The sequence below is a fragment of the Vipera ursinii genome (genome assembly GCF_947247035.1).
Source record: "Vipera ursinii genome assembly, chromosome: 1".
NCBI classification, from domain to species: Eukaryota; Metazoa; Chordata; class Lepidosauria; order Squamata; family Viperidae; genus Vipera; species Vipera ursinii.
The window spans coordinates 199,518,153-199,541,363 of record NC_139512.1 but is presented as its reverse complement, the minus strand read 5'-3'; the positions used below and the strand labels follow the sequence as shown (position 1 = coordinate 199,541,363).

The 23,211-nt window shown below is 37.9% G+C and overlaps 1 protein-coding gene across 2 annotated transcripts in view; it reads left to right on the top strand.

Annotated features, from left to right (window-relative positions):
• MACROD2 (mono-ADP ribosylhydrolase 2) overlaps positions 1-23,211 on the top strand; it is a 1,127,318-nt gene that overhangs the window by 924,535 nt on the left and 179,572 nt on the right. The gene's annotated exons all lie outside the window — the stretch shown is intronic.

The window sequence follows — 23,211 nt, the reverse complement described above, 5'->3', positions numbered from 1 at the left end:
ATGATAAAAAATAATAGAATTAGAAAATATCTTGGACAATAAGAATAATTCTGATGTGCAAAATGTGGTCTGCAGCGGTGAACAGAAGTTTAAAATGCTTCCACCATTGTGCCAACTTTGTCCTCCTAACCAGAATAGTTACCAGTGGGGTAAGTAGCCACTCTCCTGAATCTATGGTGACTGGGCAGGGTTGGGGGTTCAAGCATACATTCGCTCACTCTTTCATTCATTGAAAGGGCTACCAGTCTCCTGGGATAATGATATTTAAGTTTTCCTCTTAAATTTTTATTTTTATTTTTTATTTTAATCCCATTTATATCCTGCCCTTCTCCGAAGACTCAGGGCGGCTTACAATTTAAAGCACAAATCAATGTGCTTAGCCTTCATTCTATGTATATGCCTGCTTATTAGGGCTTTCAGCCCCCCCCCCCCAGTGGCATTTTTACAAAGTCAGCTTATTGCCCCCAACAATCTGGGTCCTCATTTTACCTACCTCAGAAGGATGGAAGGCTGAGTCAACCTTGAGCCTGGTGGGATGCGAACCTGCACTAATTGCAGGCAGCTGGTGTTACTTAAGGAGACATTAGCCCACTACTCCACCAAGGCCCTTAAATGTCATCTAAAAGTGGTGTGTTATAACAGAAAACGTCTAGATGGAAATCTCTGTCACACAATTCCATAGGACTGTCACTCTTCTGGAAAATTTCTATTCAGAGAAGAAAGGTGTATGTACACCATCATCATCATCATCATCACCTCTGCAAAAAAAAAAGAGAGAAGTTATTGAAATTCAATCAGACGTCTGACCCAGAGAACAATAGGTATTATTTTGCCTATGGATCTTTCTTTCTCCATCCTGAAGTCAATTTCCCCAGATAAATATGTTTGGCAACTAAAGAGCCTCTTCTCTTTCCTAATCAACATTCCATATTTGGGAATTTATACGTGCTATGTGCTTTTCTTACTTTACAATCACCATAGGACTTATACATGAACATCCAGCATACAGTATATACATTCCAAATAACAGGATTCTGGCAGGTAGATTTATTATCTCCCCGGATTTGATACTTCACTCTGAAGAAGAAAAGACCAGGTGTATGATTGCTTTTAGAGCAAAACCAAATATGGTCACGGAGATGTGTGCAGAGACTTGGTGGGAAAGGTGTATTCCTATAGCAGACATACTGAGCTGATTGTGATTAGGTAGATTACTGTCCCTTAGTGCACCATCCCCTAGCTCACCCTTCAGATGCCCTAGTTTGTCCACATGGGAGGTTTTGGTCAGGGAAGAATACCCTACCAGTTCTGCAATGAGAAACAACTCAAAGTTGGTGCTGAGATGTAAGTGATATCAGAAGGACATGTTTCTCAAAAAGAGTTATGAAAGCATATTTAAAATAGCAGAACAATTTAGTCTTCCAATAGGAGCTGGAAGACTAAAGGGGAAGAAAAATGGGTTTTAAGAGTTACACTGAGGGGATTTGAAATGTGCCTTCACAGCAACTGCCCCTATACTTTGAGAATGCTTTGCTTTCCGAGATACAGACCACCCCAAACTTCCATATGTTTTGCAAACAGAATGAATCCTCACTTTTCCACTGAGTGTTTGAGGCCTATACAAACTACCTTTAATCTGATAGCATGATGTTTGGTTCTGTGTTATCTCTTCTATTTTATGAACCACTTTGAGTCCCATAGAAATGGATAGCATATAAAACCTTGTAATAAGCTCCCTTCGTCCAGTGCGCTCCCACAGGGAGGGTCTTCTCAGGTTGCCGCCGATAAAAGACTGTCGGCGGATAACACCCAGGGGAAGGGCCTTCTCTGTGGGTGCACCTGCCCTCTGGAACCAGCTGCCCGTGGAGCTTAGGACTGCCCCCGACCTTCGCACATTTTGCCGGGACCTGAAGACCTGGCTCTTTGAGTTCTCCGGCCCAGGCTGAGAATTTTTAACTGGGGTTTTTAATTTTAGGGATGATTTAATCTTTTTTTAATTTGTTTTTAACTTTTGTACTGGTTGTTTTAAATGCCCTGTAAACCGCCCTGAGTCCTTCAGGAAAGGGCGGTATATAAATTTAATAAAATAAAATTTAATAAAATAAATAAATAAATGAGTTTACAAATATATTGCATATGCCAAACTTGATTTCCTATACAAATTGGGAAGCGTTCTAGTTACCGACAAATAGTTGTTTGTCCTGAGTCTTAGATATGCAGTATGTTATGCGTATAATGAATAATCATACTGGTTTGTTTACACCAATGTTCTTGAAAAACATTTCGAATTTTTTTTTGCATATTGAAAGATGTTGCTCATAATTTTTTATCAATTACAAATCAAGGAGGGTGACACATCACTAGTTCTGAACATATTATCTGCTTCCTTGATTTTTCCACACATTATTTTTTAAATCAATAATTCAAAAAGACCCAACCATTCTTTGACTTGAACATGTTTTGACTTGTAAACCCAAGTATATTTCCTAGAAAATAAGAGAATGAAACCATAACTATTTATTCCCAACTAGTTGTGAATGTAGAGAAAAATCACATTCAGTTTTTCAATACACTTGAAAATTAAAAATATAGATAACTTTTAAATGCTAAAGTCATCTATATTCCACAGTACAATGCAAGTAAGAATGTTGTGGATTCTGCCATTTATTGTCTAGATAAAATGTGATCTGAAAATTGCATCCTGAATGGGTGCTCAGCTGAAAAGATTAATTGCATGAGGTCACGGCATACCTAGCATTGTGTGGAGCTATATCACAGTTTCTTTACTTTACATCTGCATAGTTAACACATTCAAAGCATCAAACTGAGTATGGACAGAGTCAAAGTAGTCCTCCATGCTGAAAATGATCTCTTAAGTAAAATTGAAGTTAAAAATAATTATATAAACTGTCAGTTTCATTCTCACTGTATTCACCATTTCTCTGTGTGAAAAAGTGCTTGTAGGGCATTAAGAATAATTATTTGACTATAATCTCAATTCAGAGAAATTGCCATGGGGGAAGGAGTAAAACCTCTTCTCCCAGCCCCAAATAGATAATTTTCTAAACGGGTGGTCTTTGAGGGGAGAGAACTGGATTAAGCTGATAGAGAAATTTCCCTAGCAAGAAATGACTTTAATCAGTTGATAGTAGTTTTAGAGAGAAATATCTATATTATTAAAAATTCTGCTTTAAGTTTACACTGGATGAAGTCGTACAGCTCTGACATTGTTTGTTATCACAGCGAGCTAAATGAATGCTGTGAAGAACTCTTCCACTCTCCGCAGCAATTGTAATTGGTTTGCTGTGCTCATTTAGCATTTGACCTTTCAATGCAAGGCAATTTCCTCAGTGTTCTGGAATGACCATTTTGGTGGAATGTGGTTCAGCTTGTGGCTGTAACCTGTATATCAACATCTTGGTACCTAAAATATGCAGAGCATGTTCTCTTCTCTAGAACTGAGATTCTGAATTGGATCAGGTCAAGGCTGATCTTTCCTGATAATAGCAGAAAATAAAATGGCATTAGGAACTTTCATGCCCCCCCCCCCTCAACAGAGAAGTTATTTCACAAAAAGCATAGTTCATGACAACTCCTTTTTACATTGATTTGTATTAGTAACATTGTACCAAATAGATAAGGTACAATTAAAGTTGTATGATTCCATTTTCAAATTCTGAGAAGTTATCTTCAGAAATATATGCTTCCCCAAATCATTTTGATCCAGTTTTGTTTCACTTCCCCTGCCTCCGAAAAAGATGATACGAAAAAAGAAATGAATTCATATGACGTAGAAAATATTATAGTCATCTGGCTCCATATATGCTTGCTGTTTGAGAAAGTCACTGGATACCTAAGTTTTCTGATTGTGAGAATCAACAGACTATTTAAAATAACTTGCTTGCAGTCAGATAGAAACATCCTATTTTGTGAAATTAACATTTTATAAGACATGGTAACTGTTGATAGGAGGTTGAATGTGGTAAATAATGCCATCATGGGGCTTGGAAGAATTCATTCTCTCTACTTTTTCTACTGATAATTTTACTGTAAATATCCTCTTACTTTAAATCTAAGAAAATATGCTTATATGCCATTCATTTCCCTTTCTTAGGCAGTTAAAATAACCACAGGTTCAATACAACTCCAGAGTTGCTTTCAGCATTAGGCCTGTTTTATTGGAGGACACGTGGGTTTAGCTGCATGTCAAGATGCACTCAGAGTAACATGTAATGAGGACAGAACACTAATTATACATAGGGTTTTAATATTTTGATATATGCCTGAGTTTTCCTAAACCAGACTGGCTCTTTCTGAACTGGTTTGCATTCAGATGTTTCATAAATGTAAGAAATCTTTCATAATTCAATCTGATGTGTGCCAATGTTGGTAACAGTTTCATTGTACATCTTTCATGAGCAGCATGAACGAATGGCTTAATTTTTACCATTTTTTCCTATTTTTTTTCAGCACATATAGGCATCCTAGTTGTTTCAGACCTTTTTTGCAGTCTCTTCTATGGCCCATCGATAAAATGCTGTTACTTTACCAATCTTGTGCAAATGAGGCTGATCCCTCTTTCCCAACGTGTTTGTGCAATAGCCACTAAAGGTAAACAGGCAATGTACTTTTGACAACTTAAGATATAAGATGGCAAACCTATTTTTGATATTTTGTCCGACTTCCAGGACAGCACAGATGCATAGATTTTAGGGCATACTTCAGTTCTTCCAATGCACTATTCTATTTAAATTATTAGCCATCTGGACTTGGGGATCTGGGAGATCTGCCTCAGCTCCTTGGATAGTTCTAAACAGAGATGATTCAGTTTCACTGAACAAATTTACAAATAAAGTAGATGCTGGTTTGTTAGGGAGCAAGTGTACATTTGCTGGAGCAGATATCTATACTTGATATGCAGAGTTGGCTTAATCTTGTGATATCAGTCTCAAAAGGGCCCTAACCCACAACTCTTATTTTGCTCATTCCAGTTATCTCCCTATGCAATTATACATTGTTTATATCCATCAAATCATTGTGGAATTACTGTTTGGATGATACAACCTACTGTTCAGTTTGAATCTAAGAGCAGAATTGGCAAGCAATCTTAACTCTCAATATGTTGCTTGAAAATTATGTGAATTCTAAATGTTCTGGTTAGCGGCAAATGCCCAGTTAAGTCTGCAGCTATTTCTTTGTAAGAAATCTGATGTTGGTTGAGATAATAAGCCTAGAAGCAAATCCTTTCACCAAATACGAAACAAAAACAGGGAAACAAGGTCCGTACAGAACTATTCTGCATATTAATAAAACCTGGGTTGGCATGAGTCCAAAAAGTCCAATCTTATGAAGCAACAACCTCCTTCCCTTCTAAAAAAAAAGCCCAAATGAAATAAACCTCTGGCTGTTTGAGATAATATATATTCTGACCACATGCTATTTTTTCAATGCATGCTCATTAGAGTAGCTTAAACAATACCTCAGTTGCCTAATGAAGGGTATAGACATGCCAGTCATCAGCTTGTTTGCTTAAAATTACTTAAGGCAAATTCCAGTGTTCAGAAGACCCAAGACTGCAAAGTGTCCTATAGTGAGACCTTTTGTGAATCAATGAGCTTGGTGAGACTGACCCGGAAGTGGATATAGAACAATATAGGTCTACCAACTGTTTTGTCTTTTCTGGAGCAATCCTCTAAAATGACATTAAGACAAGGGCATTGTAAGATTTTATTTTATTTTATTAAAAAACCCAATTAGAGCATCTTTCTGGAGCTACTTAGAGTATATGCCAGGGGGAAAAAATGGTCAGAGAATTAAGGCGGGCATTGATAAAGAGTCCTGATCAGATCCTTCAGTCTGGTAGAAGATCAAGAATGCCAGTTAGCAGTGGTCAGCTGTTTTCTATAGATTTCATTCATGTATTTCCCAATTAGGATGTTTATAGTATTATAGATGGATGGGTTCCAAAGAATGTCATTGTTTTATTTTAGGTATCTGAAGAAATAAACACTTGGTCAATTTCTTTGTAAGCAGTAACACTTGTTTTTTGGAGGAAACCCAATTGGGGGAAAAATTGCCAAAAGAATCTGAGAAGAAGTATTTCTGTCAAATAAATTTTGCCTATTAATGAAAACAGATTTGGGCTTGGGGCCAGCCAGTCAAATAGAGGTTGTTGTTGTTATGGTTTTTAAATATTCTTTGCATTGAAAAAGATTGCGTGGTCACCGAAACCTGATTTATTAAACTAAAACAGTCAGTCCAACTTTCATTTCTTCATAGTTCACCTTGTTTCCCCCACAGACTAGCTTTTCAGACAATGGAATTGCAATTCTCCTTCCGATCTGACCACCATGGTAATGATTGATTTCTAAGACAACAGCTTTCTAAATTATTAATGTATTTAGATAAGTAGTATGGATCTAGTGCAGGGGTAGGCAACCTTGGCTCTTTTATGACTTGTGGACTTCAACTCCCAGAATTCCATGTTGGCTCAGGAATTCTGGGAGTTGAAGTCCACGAGTCATAAAAGAGCCATGGTTGCCTACACCTAATCTAGCGTAAGGGATGGGCCAAAGGCAATCAGTGTTCCTTTTCTTTGAAAATACCTGTTCATTCTCCTATAAAAGGAAGTATCTTCTATCCTTCTCACTCACTGATTTCATTTATGGCATTTATTATTGATGGCATTCTATGTACTGTACCTGCAGGTTTGAGCCTTTCAAATTCTTTCATTATGCATTCCCTCAATATGTGGAAAGTATTTTAAATATGTTTATCAGCCATTTCTTCCATTGTCTACTACATTTTCATCACTATTTCTGCTATTTCTCCTTCTTCTATAATCCACAATCACTTCTATTTTATCTGCTGATCCTCACCACAGTTTAAGGTACTGTGATCTGTATTGGGGAAAGTAGCTTCTTTTGGTTCAATTCATTTTATTGTTTTTCATGATGCTTTTGCATCTTAGATTTCCCCCCCTCCTTATTCTGACTTGATGTTATCAAATTGCTCATTGTAGACATAGAACAATAACACTTGCTTTCCTTGATAGATGCCCATATTCTAGCTGCATACAAAACAAAGTACAGGTTTTGTGCAGTAGTGCAGCAGCCAAGGATTTGTGGTGCTCCGCACCCTACGGCCAATTTTTTTCCTGTTTGGGGACCCTAAATAGGCCTAAACTTCCCCCGGAGAGGCAACAAAGAAGGAGGGGTGCCCTGCCAACTGTGGAGAGATGGCAGTCGATCTGATCATCCAGGGAAAGCCCTCCAGAAACCAGAAGAAGAAAGGCTAGCTTTACTCCAGAGCCTAGCCCAAGCTACAAGCAGCTGAATCCAAAAAGCACTAATTTAAGTTGGATCATAAACAATGTGTTTGGAAGTGGGTAAGAATACTGATACTCTCTCTTCTACTTGATAATTGATATCCTGGGGAAAAAAAACCCAAGAAGCAAAAATCCTCTAAAAGTCAAAAGGAAGGGGATTTTTGCTCCACGCTCCCACAGACGGAAGTGGTGAATTAAACTTTTATGGGGGACAGAAATACATTGAAGTGAAATGTATTAAGATTTTCTTTTCAAAAGATTATTGATGAAAACAGAAGAAAGTAATTGCTTGTTTTGAAAACTGAAAAATGAACTGGTGCTGACATCTAGTAGTAGATGAAAATATACAATTGTAGTTCCTCTGATACAGGAATTGTCAGAAAGCCCAGAAAAAGATAACCTGTTTTTGTGACCTTCAATGTTTTAACTAAACAGAGAACAGCTTCAACAAAGAAAAGAAAACATTTTGGGCTGTCTACAAAGCAAGAACCTTAGAACCTTAGGAAAAAAAACTGATCTTCCTGGATTATAAATACTTATTGAACTGTGACTCTAACGCTGTTTGTAGAGAAAGGAAAACTTTGATGTTTGGCTATCATGAACACCAGAGATCTGCAGAAAGAATATATCAAGAAAAAACAAATACTTTCCAGGAGGAAATGTATGCTATGTTGCAACTAATACAAATGACAATGACTTCAAATCACAAGGAAATTAAAAACAACTTTGAAAATATAAAGGAACACATGTTCAATCTAATCTTACAACAAAAAAAACTCCCAGAAAATTAAAAAAATGATCAAATAAAGCATAATGAACATAAACCAGAGGAAAGAAATTTAAAGATGAGACCCAACAATAGAACAAATTATACTTAATCCAGACAGAGAAAAAATTACACGAAATATCAGACATGGGAAAAATAACCTACACTTCAAAATTGCAAAATACATGTGAGGACAAGAAAAAAGATTCGACAAAATGGACTGCCAGGAGAACTATGAGAACTTGAGAGGCAAAAAATGATAAGAGAAATTAAGAGAGAAAGAAAGAAAAAGATTTTCAATGAATATGAAGGGGTGAAACATTCCTACAAAAACATCTTACTTGACTTGTCTCTTGTACCTACAACAACAGCTACAAGACTATGGGAAGACCTTTGGGTCCAGCGGAGCATACTGATTAGGAAAGATGTTTGGGAAAAAAGGGGGGGCTGAAGTTAGAATTAAGAAATTAGATGATGGGATTTATCAGATGGAATGTCTAAAGATTAAACACCCATTTGAATATGGTTAAAGGAATAGAAAAATTCTGGATATAAATGGATTTCAGTTTAAGAGGGATGGGCCCCTCAAGTAACATAGTATTTTTTTAATGATATGAGAAATATAAAAATGTTGGGATGGTTTATATGAGGGAAAAGTTTTAGATACTTAAGTATAATTGATTTTGAGAAAATTTCAATTGATAAGAATGTTTTGAAAAGATTTAAAAGATTAGATGATTGAATTTATTAGATGGAATATTTAAAGATTAAACAATTGTTTGAATATGGTTAAAAATAATAGATTTTTTTAAAAAAATCCCATTTATATCCCGCCCTTCTCCGAAGACTCAGGGCGGCTTACAATCTAAGCACAAATCAATGTGCTTTATATTTTGGATATAAATGTATTTTAGCTTAAGAGGGACATGTTTCTCAAGTAGTATCCTATTTCCTTCTTTTTTTCTTCTCTTTTTTGTTTTTGTTTTAAGATATGAGAAATGTAAAATTGTTGGGATGCCTTGTATGAGGAAAAAGATTTAAATACTTAAATGTAATTAACTCTGAGGAAATCTTAACTAGTAAAAATATTTTGAACATTGCAGGGAAAATAAATCTAAATAAGAACTTTGAAAACAGGATTTATGACAAGGTAATTAAGATGATCAATTAGAAAAGAAGCTTTATATTGATGTGGCTGTTACATGTAGAAATACTAGAAAAATGTTTATATTCAATTGTTATCTATCAAAATACTAAAAATGTACTAATTTAAGGTTGATAAAAGACAATATTTTTGGAAGAAGAGAAAATCAAGGAAAGCTACTATGTGGATTATGGAATTATAGAAATTAATTGTTATTGTTTTTAAATATAAACCCAGACAACACACTGTTCACCAAAGGTTAAGGTGATTATGTTTAAAAAATAAAATAAAATATATTTTTAAAAAACAAAGTACAGAAAAACCAAAATAAAATAAGTATTTTACTTTCCAAATTGCTTTCAAATTAAGGCAGATGGGATCATTTAAATGCATACAACATGAATAAATTAAAAGATGTGAATATTTTTAAAGAAAATATTTATCTCATAATCCCATTCTAGGAAAGGCATTATATATATATACATATATATATATATATATATATATATATATATATATATATATATATATATATATATATATATATATATATATATATATATATATATAGGTGGCTGGATGGAGTCATTGAAGCAGTAGGCGTGAGCTTAGATGGACTCCAGAAGATGGTGGAGGACAGGAAGGCCTGGAGGAACATTGTCCATGGGGTCGCGATGGGTCGGACACGACTTCGCAACTAACAACAACAACAAATATATATATATATATATATATATATATATATATATATATATATATATATATATATATATATATATATATATATAGAAAGAGTTGTTTGGGCAAGAAATGATAAATGCTCAAGAGTCATTCTTAAGTCTGGTTAAGAGTTTCTACTTCTGATTGTTCAAAGCAGTTCAAAATGGATAGTGTTTTGTCATTTTTACTTCTCTTTTTTTCATTTCTAAATAGGTTTTAAGAAAAAGAAGGAAGGGAATGATGTTTAAAAGAGAGAATTCCGAACAAACTTTCCTATTTTTTTAATAATTATTGCTTCCTCTAAATATGAAGGATGGGTCACTTTCCAGTAGATTCTTTGGACAGAGTAATTAATATTTATCTATCTATCATTGTGATGGAAGCAAATCTTATTCCTATTCTTATAGAAACCAACAGATAATGATGTCCTTGCTTGATATTCCCATTCTCCAAAATCATTTGGAGCCAAACTCAGTATGACAGTAAATATGCAATTTCTTCAAAAAAGGAAAATTGTATTGTATCTAGTTTTTCCTCTGTAACACCTATTGGAATTTATTTTATGTCATAAATGACATGCCATATTTCCCCACTATTGTCCAATAATAAAGGACATAAAGAAATGTAAGACATTATGATTTAAGTTCACCTGATTGTGTGTTGGGGAGAGTGTTTTTCCCCATCTCTTTCCTCAAAGAGGAATTATGGGGCTAATATATTTGCTCTTATAATGGATTTCCCTCCCATTTCTTCTTTCAACCACTCTCTCTTCAGTGCTCAGGGTCTACTGCGGAAAGCTCTCCAACTTTCTTACCAAATTGGGTGGTGGAGAGGATAGGATATGACATGAAAAATCCCATGATCAGAATGATGTGATTGCACACAGCCCATTGCCTATAACTAAAAATTCCTTTCTAAAATATAAGAAAATAAAATCAAGAATGTTCCTAGTTTTGGGAGTTAAAATTTCCCTTCCAGAGATGCATGTGGCATTTGGACATAATGCCTTTTTCCCAATAATTGAATCTGGAGTAAAAGAGTGTAGGTATTCAAGGACATGTAGCTCTTGATTTTTTTAATTTTGTGGTTTTTTATAATGCATGATTAACTAACTCAATTCACTAGATGCTATGCTGGTAAATAATTTCTAGGCTCAGAAATAGTAACAATACAATAGATTTTCAGGGATGTTGTCCCTAAATTTCTGGCTATTATGTCAAGCAATCATTTTTTTTAAGTCTATTGAATCAAGTAGGAATTCTCCCAACCACTGTCCTTTGCTTTGAAATCTTTTTCATGAAAAATAAGTTCTGCAAACTTTCTTGGCAATTAACTATACATGCTTATAAATGCATTCATAATTAAATAAAATATTTTTTGTGTGTAACTATATCTGGAGGAACTTCTATTTTGTCTTTTTTTTCCCCTGCCATAAATGTCACTCCCTTTGTTCCAACCACATCAAACCATTTTTGTATGATCACAAAAAACCATGTTTCCTAATTTAGTCTTCACTAATGAGGCCTAACCTCACACTGATTTCTGCTTTTTGACTTGGAACTTCAATTAGTTACAAATGTTAGTGTATGGCTAGGAATGACTGCAAGCTTTTAATGGAGCCAGAATGGAGAACAATAGACATTGACTCTATTGTTCTAGTTAGCATTGCTTCATGAGTATTTTGGACTTCTTGTGGAAAGAGGCAAGCACTCCCTCCCACAAAGCTAATGTGCAAGGTTTTCACAAATCTAATTTTCTTTTTTCTTTTTTTTTGGGGGGGGTCCTTCTTGGAAATATTTGCTCTAACAAAATAAGGCAAGCCTATATATATTTTATGTTTAAATAATATTAACCACATGGAGCAGAGCTTAGGGGCTTCCTTGTGCAGAGAGATCACACTGAATAAAAAAAGTTAGGCTATTATTTCTTAATTCCTTGTGCATCTTGAGAACACGTCTAACAAAACACAGCAACAAAATTAGCAAACATGAAGCAGCACAATTCATTCCTTTCTTTTTACCATTTTTGCAAAAGAAATTAAAAGGAAATGGTCAGCAACTGATCCCATCAGTAACTGATCCCATATTAAACACTTTCTCGTTAAAAAAAAAAGAGAGTCCTTGAAAAATTCAGCCCTATGCTTTCCTGTGATGTCATTGCGAATTTCTGTGGCCCTCCAAAAGTTAGAAATAAGTTGCAGCTCATAGAAACAATTAATACCAATTCAGCTTTGGCCCATGAAGATTCTTTCCTGAGGAGCTTGACACCGGTTTCTGCCTCTTATGATTTTTAAAATAGTAATTTCCCCTTGAATAGAACTTCTGTTAGCATATAGCTATTTCAGGGAAGTAAGCAAATTGGCACTGATTAATAAATTAAATGAGTTTCTTATTTTCTGCATTTAGCACAGGCATTTTGTCATTAAGCAGTTACAGAAGTTTTCCATGCTGCGGTGTTTTTGAGAGTTTGATGGAAAAAGCTTATCTTATAAATTTCCACTTGATCAGCAACTTGGTATTTTGGGGGACTGTCTACCTTGATAACGAATAAATGGATGGATGGATGATATGTCAGCATCAAGCAGCCAAAATGCAAATGAGATAATCTGCTTTCCTATCTCTCTAATAAATGTAAATCAATGCCTATTTTCTACTGCTGTTTTTCAGCTGTGACCTGAGGGAGAAACTAGCAATGCTGGTATTTAAAAAAGTCACGGATAACAGCCTTTAATATTCCAAATTAATAGTAAGAACTTGGTCTCAAATATTATTTTTTTGTAGGTTTGCTGCACCTAATGTTTCAGAAAATTAGTATCTGATGGAGGTCTGGAACCTATGTTCGATTTTGGGGGAAGCCTTTTTTATCACTATCTATTAAAATTGATTTTAAGCAAATCATTTGGAGATTGTTGTTTCTCCATGTTTACCCTCAGGAAAAATAACAAACTTAAACATGAGATCTGTACAGTAGTGTTGGCCAGAAGGTTGGTTTGATATGGGAATCTGGTGAAGAAGCCAATGTCCACACAGGATTAAGGAAAGACAAAAACCCTCTTATTTCTGTACAGAAGAGGATGCCTCTGGGTTTTAAACCCAAGGAGGCCCCAAAAATCGAACACAGTTATTTTTATATAATTTACAATAGGAAACGAAAGTAAGAGAACTTGCGGAATGGTTACAAAGTTACATACTGTAGCAGTCATACATGTGCACAAAGCAAAGTCATCCCATAATACTCCATTAATTGTTTAATTCGACTTCATTATCATATAAGTTGTCTACCTCAGGATGTGTTTTTTTACTATGCAAATGATAAACTTTGCTCCGGAAGACTCTAACCATTGCTTAAGTTAAATATCATATCACCATCCTTGATTCCAGTAATGGCTTCATTTGCAAGATATTTTAGCCGAGTTTGAAAGCCATAACTGATTAGCTGCTCTATATAGAAGACATTTGTGATCAGCCTATAGAGTGCTTGTGGTTGATCCCTCTAGCTCAGGGGTGTCAAACTCAATTTCATTGAGGGCCGCATCAGCATTGCGGTTACCCTCAAGGGGCCAGATGGGTATGGCCAGGGTGGGCGTGGCCTACTGGGTGGGCGTGGCTAGAGTGCGTATGGCCTACTGGGTGGGCGTGGCCAGCTCTACATCGTTCGCATCAAGGGTGCCTATGGGGGCCTGGGCAGGAGTGGGACAGATCTGAGGGTCTCTGGCAGGAGGAGGGTCTCTAGGCCAGGGCCAAGGCAGTGGGGGCCGTTCCCTCACTGTTTCCAGGATGGCTTCGCGGGCCGCATGAAATCACTTCGCGGGCCGGATCCGGCCCCCGGGCCTTGTGTTTGACATGTCTGCTCTAGCTCATGCGGACAGGTGTTAAAGAAATGTTACTTGTAGCAGAAAAAGTCACAAATAATAACTCTGGCTAAAGTTAATTCATAGCTTACAAAAGCCTCTAATTACTTTTTTTAAAAAAAAATCCATTTATATCCCGCCCTTCTCCGAAGACTCAGGGCGGCTTACAAGCTTAGCAGTATTAACAAGCTAGTAAGCCACCAGACCCTATGCTACAGGAATATCATAGTGATAAGTAAAAAACTAGATAATTTTCCACTAGTCCTATAGTAGCAGGCTAAGAAGATGGTGTGTTTATTTTAAAAACTCCAAAAAGCACATTAAAAATACAGTATTTTCTGTTGTAAGTATCTGTTATTTGCATAGATGAAGCAAACAAGTTGATTTTTCAGCAACCCAGAATGCACCAAAATTGAATAAACTCAGTTTCTACAATTTAACTCTGGATGTACCTGCCTTATGGAGCAGCATTATCCAGGAAGTCTCTATGGCTTGACTCTTGAAAATTTTTAAAAATCTGAGACTTCCAAAAGGTCTTGGACAGGATGGATTATAGGGTATTCCCCCTCAGATCAAAGCTAAAAAGCAGTAGTAGAAAATAAGGTAAAGGTTCCCCCGCACATGCGTGCTAGTTGTTTCCAACTCTAGGGGCCGGTGCTCATCTCCATTTCAAAGCCAAAGAGCCAGCGCTTGTCCAAGGACGTCTCCGTGGTCATGTGGCCGGCATGACTAGATGCCAAAGGTGCATGGAACGCTGTTACCTTCCCACCGTAGTGGTCCCTATTTTTCTACCTGCATTTTTACAGGCTTTCGAACTGCTAGGTTGGCAGAAGCTGGGACGAGTAACAGGCGCTCACTCTGTTACGCGGCACTCGGGATTCGACCTGCCAAACTGCCAACCTTCTGATCGACAAGCTCAGTGTCCTAACCCACTGAGCCACCGCGTCCCTGAGAAAGAAAATAGGTGCCTTCAATTAAACAATGCCATCCATGAGGACCCCAGAATCACACCTTGTCTACCCCCACAAGTGCTGTGAAGACCTGGTTCTTCCCACTTTAGCAAAGAATAGTGAGACTCCTTCCTTGTTGTGCTTGCCATCTTTTATCTTTATTTTTTTTATTTTTTATTGAATTTATTGTAATTTCTTTGGATGATTGTTGCGCGCCACCAAGTCATTGGGAGTCAAGTGACACAAATGTTTAATAAATATTTATTTTTATTATCTCCTTGTTATTAGACTGGGATTTTATCTTATCTGTAATTGGATTTGGGAGGTTGTTCTTCCTCAGTGCTCTGTTCCTTATCAACATATACAGTATTATTATTTGGCTCTGAAATTTTGTTGTTCCCTTTTTAATTGTAATAAGCAAGTAACCTAGATTTACTATATGGCACAATTTGGGAAGAGAGGGGAAGAGAAGGAGAAGGGAAAGAGAAAGAGAAAGGGAAGGGACTTTCCCAAACAATTCAAGTGTTAGAACAACAGGCCTAATGGCTTCATTTGGACATAAAAAGAAAGTATATCTTGATGTTATGTGTATTGTCCAAAGTGAAGTTTGGACTCTTCTTTACTTCCTTCTACTCCTCTGGCATGAGTGAATAAAGTTAAGGAATTTTTGTATCCATTTTTTTTAATCTAAAGAGTGCTCAGTTGATGGTTCATCAATTTGATTTACTTTGGATCACCTTCAGATATGAATTGTATTTCACCAAGGCACTAGTTTGACAAATTTAAAGATACTCACATGGACTCTCAGTGCAATTGCAATGACTAAATGTCTTAACAAGAATTTGTGTGAAGGCAACTAAAAAGGCAAACATTCTCAGATAATGTGCTCACAATCAAATCCTTCCACTTCACCAGAGAAGTATAGTACATATCAGGTGTGTTTACATGCAGTATTGCAGGCAAACTCTGTCCACAGCCTGGAGTTCAATCCTGACGAGGCTCAAAGTTGACTCTATCCTTCTATCCTTCCGAGGTTGGTAAAATGAGGATCCAGATTGTTGGGGACAATATGCTCACTCTGTAAACCACTTAGAAAGGGCTGTAAAGCACCATGAAGCAGTATATACCGTAAGTCTAAGTGCTATTGCTATTGCTATAATAGCCCCTTTTCTGTAATTACTTACTTCCTGGGCATTCTCCTTCCTGAGAAAGTATCTTGTTCTTTCTCAAAAGACAATGGTTCCTTTAATCAGAGTAAGGAGAAATTGATGCTAATTGAAAATATATTGCCTTCTTCTTTTGAGTATCTACTCCCCATCTTTTTAGCATCCTCCTCCTGTCCTTCTCAGCATCTTTCCACCAGCTTACCTCCCAACTTCACAATGTCTTCCTGCTGCTGCCAATCCTTCTGCTGACCTGCCTCCTAATTGTAAAATTGGCATGTTTTATTTTCAACATGGTATAAATAACAGAAGGCAAGATGTGAGTTATGGGAAAAAAAACCTAGTTCTCACAAACCAGATTACACCAGCAAGATAACACTTCTAGAGAATGTTACTGGGCGGTGGACATTGTAACACTTCAGGGCAGTGTTAATAAAATAACACTTTTAGGCAGCCTTCATTTTGATCCCTAGATCGTTTGAAAGTACACTTTTGGCTGACAGCTTTAATACATAAATTTTATATTTATTTTTATCAATATGCTTATATTAAATACAGTTCAGTGTTCGTGGGTAGTTTCCTCATACAGATTATTTGTATTTCTGCAGAATTAAGCATCCTCACCTCTCTGTATACAAATAGTTCTGTCTTGTAGTAGGGTGCTGCCATTTTGACCACACAAATTGTGTGAATCCACCTTGGAGAGCAGCCAATGTGGTAAAGTGAGACTAAAATTGGATAAAACCCAGGTTTAAGTCAGGTTCTAGGCAGCCTCAGTGAGCTTACTGAATAGGCTGAATAGGCTCTGCCTCACAGCCTTACCACTGTGCAGGAAAGAAGTGAAAGAGCTATGAGGGCTACTGGAGGAAAAATGCAACAGAAATCTAACCAGTGGATCAGCCTTCTTCATCTTTGCATCTTCCTGATATTTGGATTTCCTGATATTTGGAATTTGGAATTTTCAACAATGCTCATGCTACCTGGGAATTCTTAGAATTCAAGTCCATACTGCTGGAGGATCCAGAAGAGCCCTGATGGCTCAGTGGTTACAATGCAGTATTGCAGTGTGATGACCGGGGGCATGGCACAGAGGCAACACAGTCAGCTGACAGTTCAAACCGCCCCTTTATTGCTCCAAGGTTCCCCAACCGCTCCCACGTTTCTGGCAAGCCACAGAACAAAGTGAAGACACACACATGCACACGCACACACACATACACACATCCAACAACCTCTGGCTGCAAGTAGTCCAGCACAAAGCTGTGAGCACACCAGCTGCCAAAACAAGAAATCCAGCAAGGCAAGGGACTAAATCAATGAGTCCAGGAGGCAAAGGAACAAGGCAATTAATCCAGGAAGCAAGCAGTAAAGCAAGAAATCCAGGAAATGTCCAATGTTGGCAATGGCACACAACCCTCCATGAATTCAGCATTTGTTCTCAACAAATGCCCATCCCCACAGCATCTCCTTAAGTCACAGTTCCTAAGTGTGCCTTGTGGAGAGGGGTGGGGTGCTCTCCTCCTGAGTAGTCAGGTCAGCCTGTACTGCTCCTGCCTTCTCTCCACTCTCCGTTCTCAAGGATCAGGAGGGGGTGGTCCCTCCTCATCACCTGAGCTCTGCCTCTCGTGTTCACTGCTTAGCCTCTCTTGGTCATCCTGTCCCTGTTCCTCCCTGCATTCAAGCTGTCCCAATTCTGAAAGGCCCTGACCTGCCTCAGCCTGCTCCTCCCCATATTCCTCCAAAGCCAAAGACGCCTCCCCATCAAACTCCATTGGCTCCAGCTCTGGCTCATCTTCATCCACAGATTCAGGTTCCGACGGGCACATGACATGCAGGCTAACTCTGCCCACAGCCTGGAGTTTGATCCTGACTGGCTCAAGGTTGACTCAGCCTTCCATCCTTCCGAGGTCAGTAAAAAGAGGTGACCCAGATGGTTGGGGGCAATAGGCTGACATTGTAAACCGCTCAAAGTGCTGTAAAGCACTATGGAGCGGTATATAAGTCTAAGTGCTATTGCTATCTCCAGCAAAAACCTTATAACCTCAAATTATAACCTCAAATTCTTCAAGAATTCTTCCAAGCACTCTGATGCTCAGAGTGGTTGACACATTGAGATTATCAGTTAGGAACAGCACTGATTTTTTGTACTGTAGAAGTTTTCTTATCCCTCTCTGTTATTAGAGAAATAACTCCAGAATGAACTGGATCTAAATACCTAATTTAGTAAAGTGTTCCTGTCAAACAAAGAAGAAAGAATAATGCAAACTGGGCTAATGTGCTAATTCAGCGCTGACCCAGGTGAATATAAAGTCTGCATGACAATTTCCACCCTCCCACATTAATCAATGCTGTGCAGTGATAATTTTCACTGAGCCACATGATGAACTAAATGATTGTAACAATTTCCAGCAGTTAATGATAGTGTACCCCGTTTGTAATAATATTATAACTCAGTCACATAGTCCAAATATTATGCATAACAGAATCAGCAGGGTGGGAAATACGTATGACCCCTGCATTGATTGCTGCCTCCTACGTTTTGAAAGAGATACTTTGGTAACCTTTTCAAGAGCTACAGTGCAGTCTGTATTAATATTTAAAATAATGTTTGACTGTTCAAGCTATCTTTTATGATCAAAAGGAAGATTATCTCTGGTTTGAAATAAGAAATTCAAATAGCTAATTTCTATTTCTTTTAGAAATGTTATAGTACATTTTATTTGGTTGTATAAATTCTCTTAATAGTTGTTCATAGCTGTGTGTGGTTTTTATTAGGAGCATAGGAAATATTTATAGAAATCTACTACTGGGCGCAAATATTGGTATCTTGGTTTGTACTGTTAGGCTAGGATAGCTACTTTCTAAAAAAAAGTTTGCCCCAGAATGATATTTTTATTTCCAATAGCAAATCATGTGTACTATATTTATGTGATGGTTAGTGTGTTGTATATCTTTTTCTTATAATCTTGACATCACTCACCATTTTCCCTCAAGATTTTCATTTACTAAGAGAGGAAAAATGTAATTGGTAACTACTTGTTTCAGAATGTCTCCAGATGTTCTTCATCAAATACAATGTGGAGGTCTGTAAACACTAGCTATGAAACATACACTACTCGGTGGATGTTAGAGTAATGGAAATGTCTTTATAAACAATCATTCCATTACTGGTGATATCATTTTATACTTGTTATTGAACCACTGAACAATGTTGCTTGGTGGACCTTATTTCCAGCCCTTTGATGTTAGTTGAAGTAAGTCAGGTTAGAAATAAGATCAACACTGACAGTCCTTGTCAGTGGAAGGTCAAGTAAGGGAGGGTTTTTGTGACAGTGCTTCCCAAATGTAGGCAACCAGGGCTTCACAGGGGCATGGAAAGGAGGCAGAGTGTCAAGTACGAAAATTGACACTAAAAATTGGCACTAAAATGAGACTCAATATTTTATATTTGGGAATGAGAGCTATGTTAAAAGTTCTTATTGGATCCGTCAACAAATTCTCTTAATAGCACACACACACACACACACACACACACACACACACACACATTAGCATTAGTTTTAAATAGATGAATATGGGATAATTAGAGGAGGCCAACCAAAATAAGATTGGTTAAAAATATGTTTGCAGTACTCTTATAATCATTGACCCAGAGTATGTCCTATAGAAAAGGGCTTTTTGACTAGTGGTATGCGTACCACTGGTGGTACATTGGCACCTGGCAGATGGTACGTGACCCTGCCTAGCCTAGCCAAGTGTAGCAGGGAGGGAATGAGCTAAAGCGGTGCAGCGCAAGACTTGCCGTGAGAGAGAGTCCTCAGGAGCTGCAGCGCTGCTGGGCCTCAACAAAGACCCTAGGATCAGCACTTTCAGCTCACCCAGAAGAGAAAAACAGGAGGGGAGGGGAGACAGGAAAATATATAAAAGGAGGCAGTTTTGGTGGGAGAGGGAGAGGGGAAAAAAGACTCCAGAGAAAGAGTCAGAAGAGAAAGGGCTTTTGTCAGAGAAGCGGTGAGAGAGAGAAATAGAGGAAAGGCTTTTCAGGAGGTGTGTTTGCGTGACAATGGGAAAGATTTGCAGAGACATCTGGGTGAGAATGGGAAGGATTTGGAGAGATGTGTGTGTGAGAATGGGTAGGATTTGGGCTTTCTGTTTGCACGTATGGCACCAGCGAATGTGTGGGAAGAAGCTTCTCCCCGTCGTCCAGTCTTTCTTCCTCGGAGAACCTTGAAAAGGGTCAACAGTCACCCTGGAGGGGCGACCACCATTAAGAGGTTCTCCCTGCGATCGCAGAAGGGTGTCAGCCCTCCTTTTGATCCAAAGCAGCTCCTCTGTCCTGAAGAAGAGTACCCTGCCAAAAGCCAAAATCACTTTCAAGCACAACGAAGCAATCTGGAGGATTTGGGTGAGACCTTACCTTTCTTACTTCCCTAACTACTTTCCTGTGTGACTTTCCTGAAAATCCTCTCCCCGCTTCTTGAAAGATCGGCAACTGCCTACTTGGGGAACTAAAACTTTAAAGCCTCAAAAGAAATCAAATGACTAAGCTAAATAACAATGCAACCTTATTTGTACTTCTGGAATTTTGGGGCTACTAAAAAGTTTTTATTGCTTATTTCTGCAGGGACCTACTTCCCTATTTACTGCTAAAAATAGATTAATTGGATAAAAGCCTCATATTAGTCTGGAAAAGGATCTTACAACCTATTGAGGACATCTTGTGGCAAAACCTGGTATACCAAGTAAACCTTTTTTTTTTTTACTCTGAGATCTGGCTGTAACAGATTTGTCCTTGACATTATCTTTAAAGATATGAATTGGGAACACCTGGCACTGAAAACAACCTTTAGGAATAGTGGAGGTGGACATTTACTGACTTTTATTAAAATAGCCTGCTAAAGAAATGGAAGAATATATTCCACCACTTGACTATAAACTCATACTTGAAACAATTTTGGCAATGACTGAAGAAATGAAAGCCAGACTTAAAGACAAATCTGATAGCATAAACTCACCTAATGAGATTCTGATTTCAATCAACGAACTGACAACCCAAAAACTAACAGAGGATGAGGAAATCAATAACAAAATAGGGGACTCTAAAGAACAACAAATACAATCTACTGAGAGCCTTGATACCCAAACTTCAATTTCAACTATAAAACCTACAATTCAACAGTAGCTGAAGAAAGCAATACTAAGATGGAGGATGCCAAAGGCCTTCAAATACAGTACATTAAGACTTTAACCAAACAAACAATAACTACAACACCAGACATGACCTCTTACCTAAGCCAGATGGAACTGAAAGGAGAAGACCAGACTGAATTAATGACAACTATACTATGCCAAACATAGAGATTTGATTTATTAGAATGAAAATTTAATGACTATAAAGGGGTTACTCTCTTTGAAAAATTGATAACTGGATGGCCTCCCTGGATTCAAGCAACGTGTGTAGGAAGAAAAGGAGACACATTTGATAAGTTAAAGACAATGATATGGAAGCCTGCCTGGCACAAGAAGAAAGCTAGAGTTAGATTTAAAAAATGGGTTGTTGTTTTTAAATGTTTGGATCTGTAATAATAAAGCTTAAATTTTCTTTTAATGGGCCAAGGGGAACTGTTAAAAGATATAAACTGACTTTATATTTAGGATCTAGATTTTTAAGGGAATGAAAATTAGGTATTAGAGCATAACTTTGAATTATATTATAGAACTTGGAATGACACAATAAAACATACTTTGTTAATTATTGATGAATTACAAAGATGACAAATAGAATATGTTTTTGAAATATAATAATACACTTAAATGAACAATGTATGTATTTCAGATATGATAATTACTATATAATGAAATAGGGGAAATGTGGGTTACCCAAAATTAAGGTTTTTAGTTACTACAGGCTAATTTGGAGCACTGTATTGAAATTAGATAAAACTTAAAAACAGGACATGAATAAGTATACATCAGGGGTGTCAAACTCAATTTCATTGAGGGCCGCATCAGCACTGCGGTTGCCCTCAGGGGGCTGGGTGGGTGTGGCCTGGGTGGGTGTGGCCTTCAAGGTAGGCGTGGCTAGAGTGCCTATGGCCTACTGGGTGGGCGTGGCCAGCTCTACATTGTTCGCATCAAGGGTGCCTATGGGGGCCTGGGCAGGAGTGGGACAGATCTGAGGGTCTCTGGCAGGAGGAGGGTCTCTGGGCCAGGGCCAAGGCAGTGGGGGCCGTTCCCTCGCTGTTTCCAGGATGGCTTCGCAGGCCGCATGAAACCACTTCGTGGGCCGGATCTGGCCCCCAGGCCTTGTGTTTGACATGTCTGGTATACATGAAAATGTATAGATAATTGTTCAAATTGATTCTGCTACAACCAAAAATATATTAATTTGATTTTGATATTGTGACTAAGGGAATTGGAGAGGGAATTTTTGTTGATTTACTTTGACCTATGTACAAAAAAAATTTGTTATTGGACTTTTGATTATCCAACCACCACATTGCTTCATAAATATTTGGATGTAAAATTAGAAAAATAATAAAACTTTTTTTTTAAAAAAAAAGAATGGGTAGGATTTGCAGAGACGTGTGTGTGAAGAAGAGAAAAAAGGCTTTTTCTGAGAGAAGCAGTGAGGAAAAAGGAAGAAGAGAAGAGAAGGAAGGAGATGGGAATGAGAAAGTGGGAGGGAAAGGAAGGGAGGGAGGGAGGGAGGAGATTGGAATGAGAGGGAGGGAGGGTCTGAGGGAAGTTCTCCCTTAGCACTTGGCCAACAGCAGCCCTTCTGCCCTTTCACCATCCCCTTGTCCCCTCCTCCTGGCCTATCCTGGTGGTCAACCATCTTATTGTTAAGGATGATTTGGTTACAAAGCTCAGTCTCCTCACATGGAGAGGGAATAGGCCTCCCTCTGTCCCACACACTTTGCCGCCCTGTACCCACCATGACCAACCCGGCCAAGGAGAGCGGGCACAGCAGCAGCAGCCTCGAGGAGGACGTAAGCGCAGCTGGAAAGGGCTGGACTGGGTTGGGCTGCAGTTGTTAAATTAGTAACATGGTTCTTAAGTGAATCTGGTTTCCCCATTGGCTTTGCTTGTTAAAAGGTTGCAAAAGGGGATCACATAACCCTGGGACACTGTGAATGTCATAAGTATGAATCAGTTGCCAAGCATCCAAATGTAAATCACATTACCCTGGGGATGCTGCAAGTGTCATAAGTGTGAAAAATGGTCATAAGTCACTTTTCCAGTGCCGTTGTAACTTTGAACAGTCACCAAGTGAAATGTGTAAGTCAAG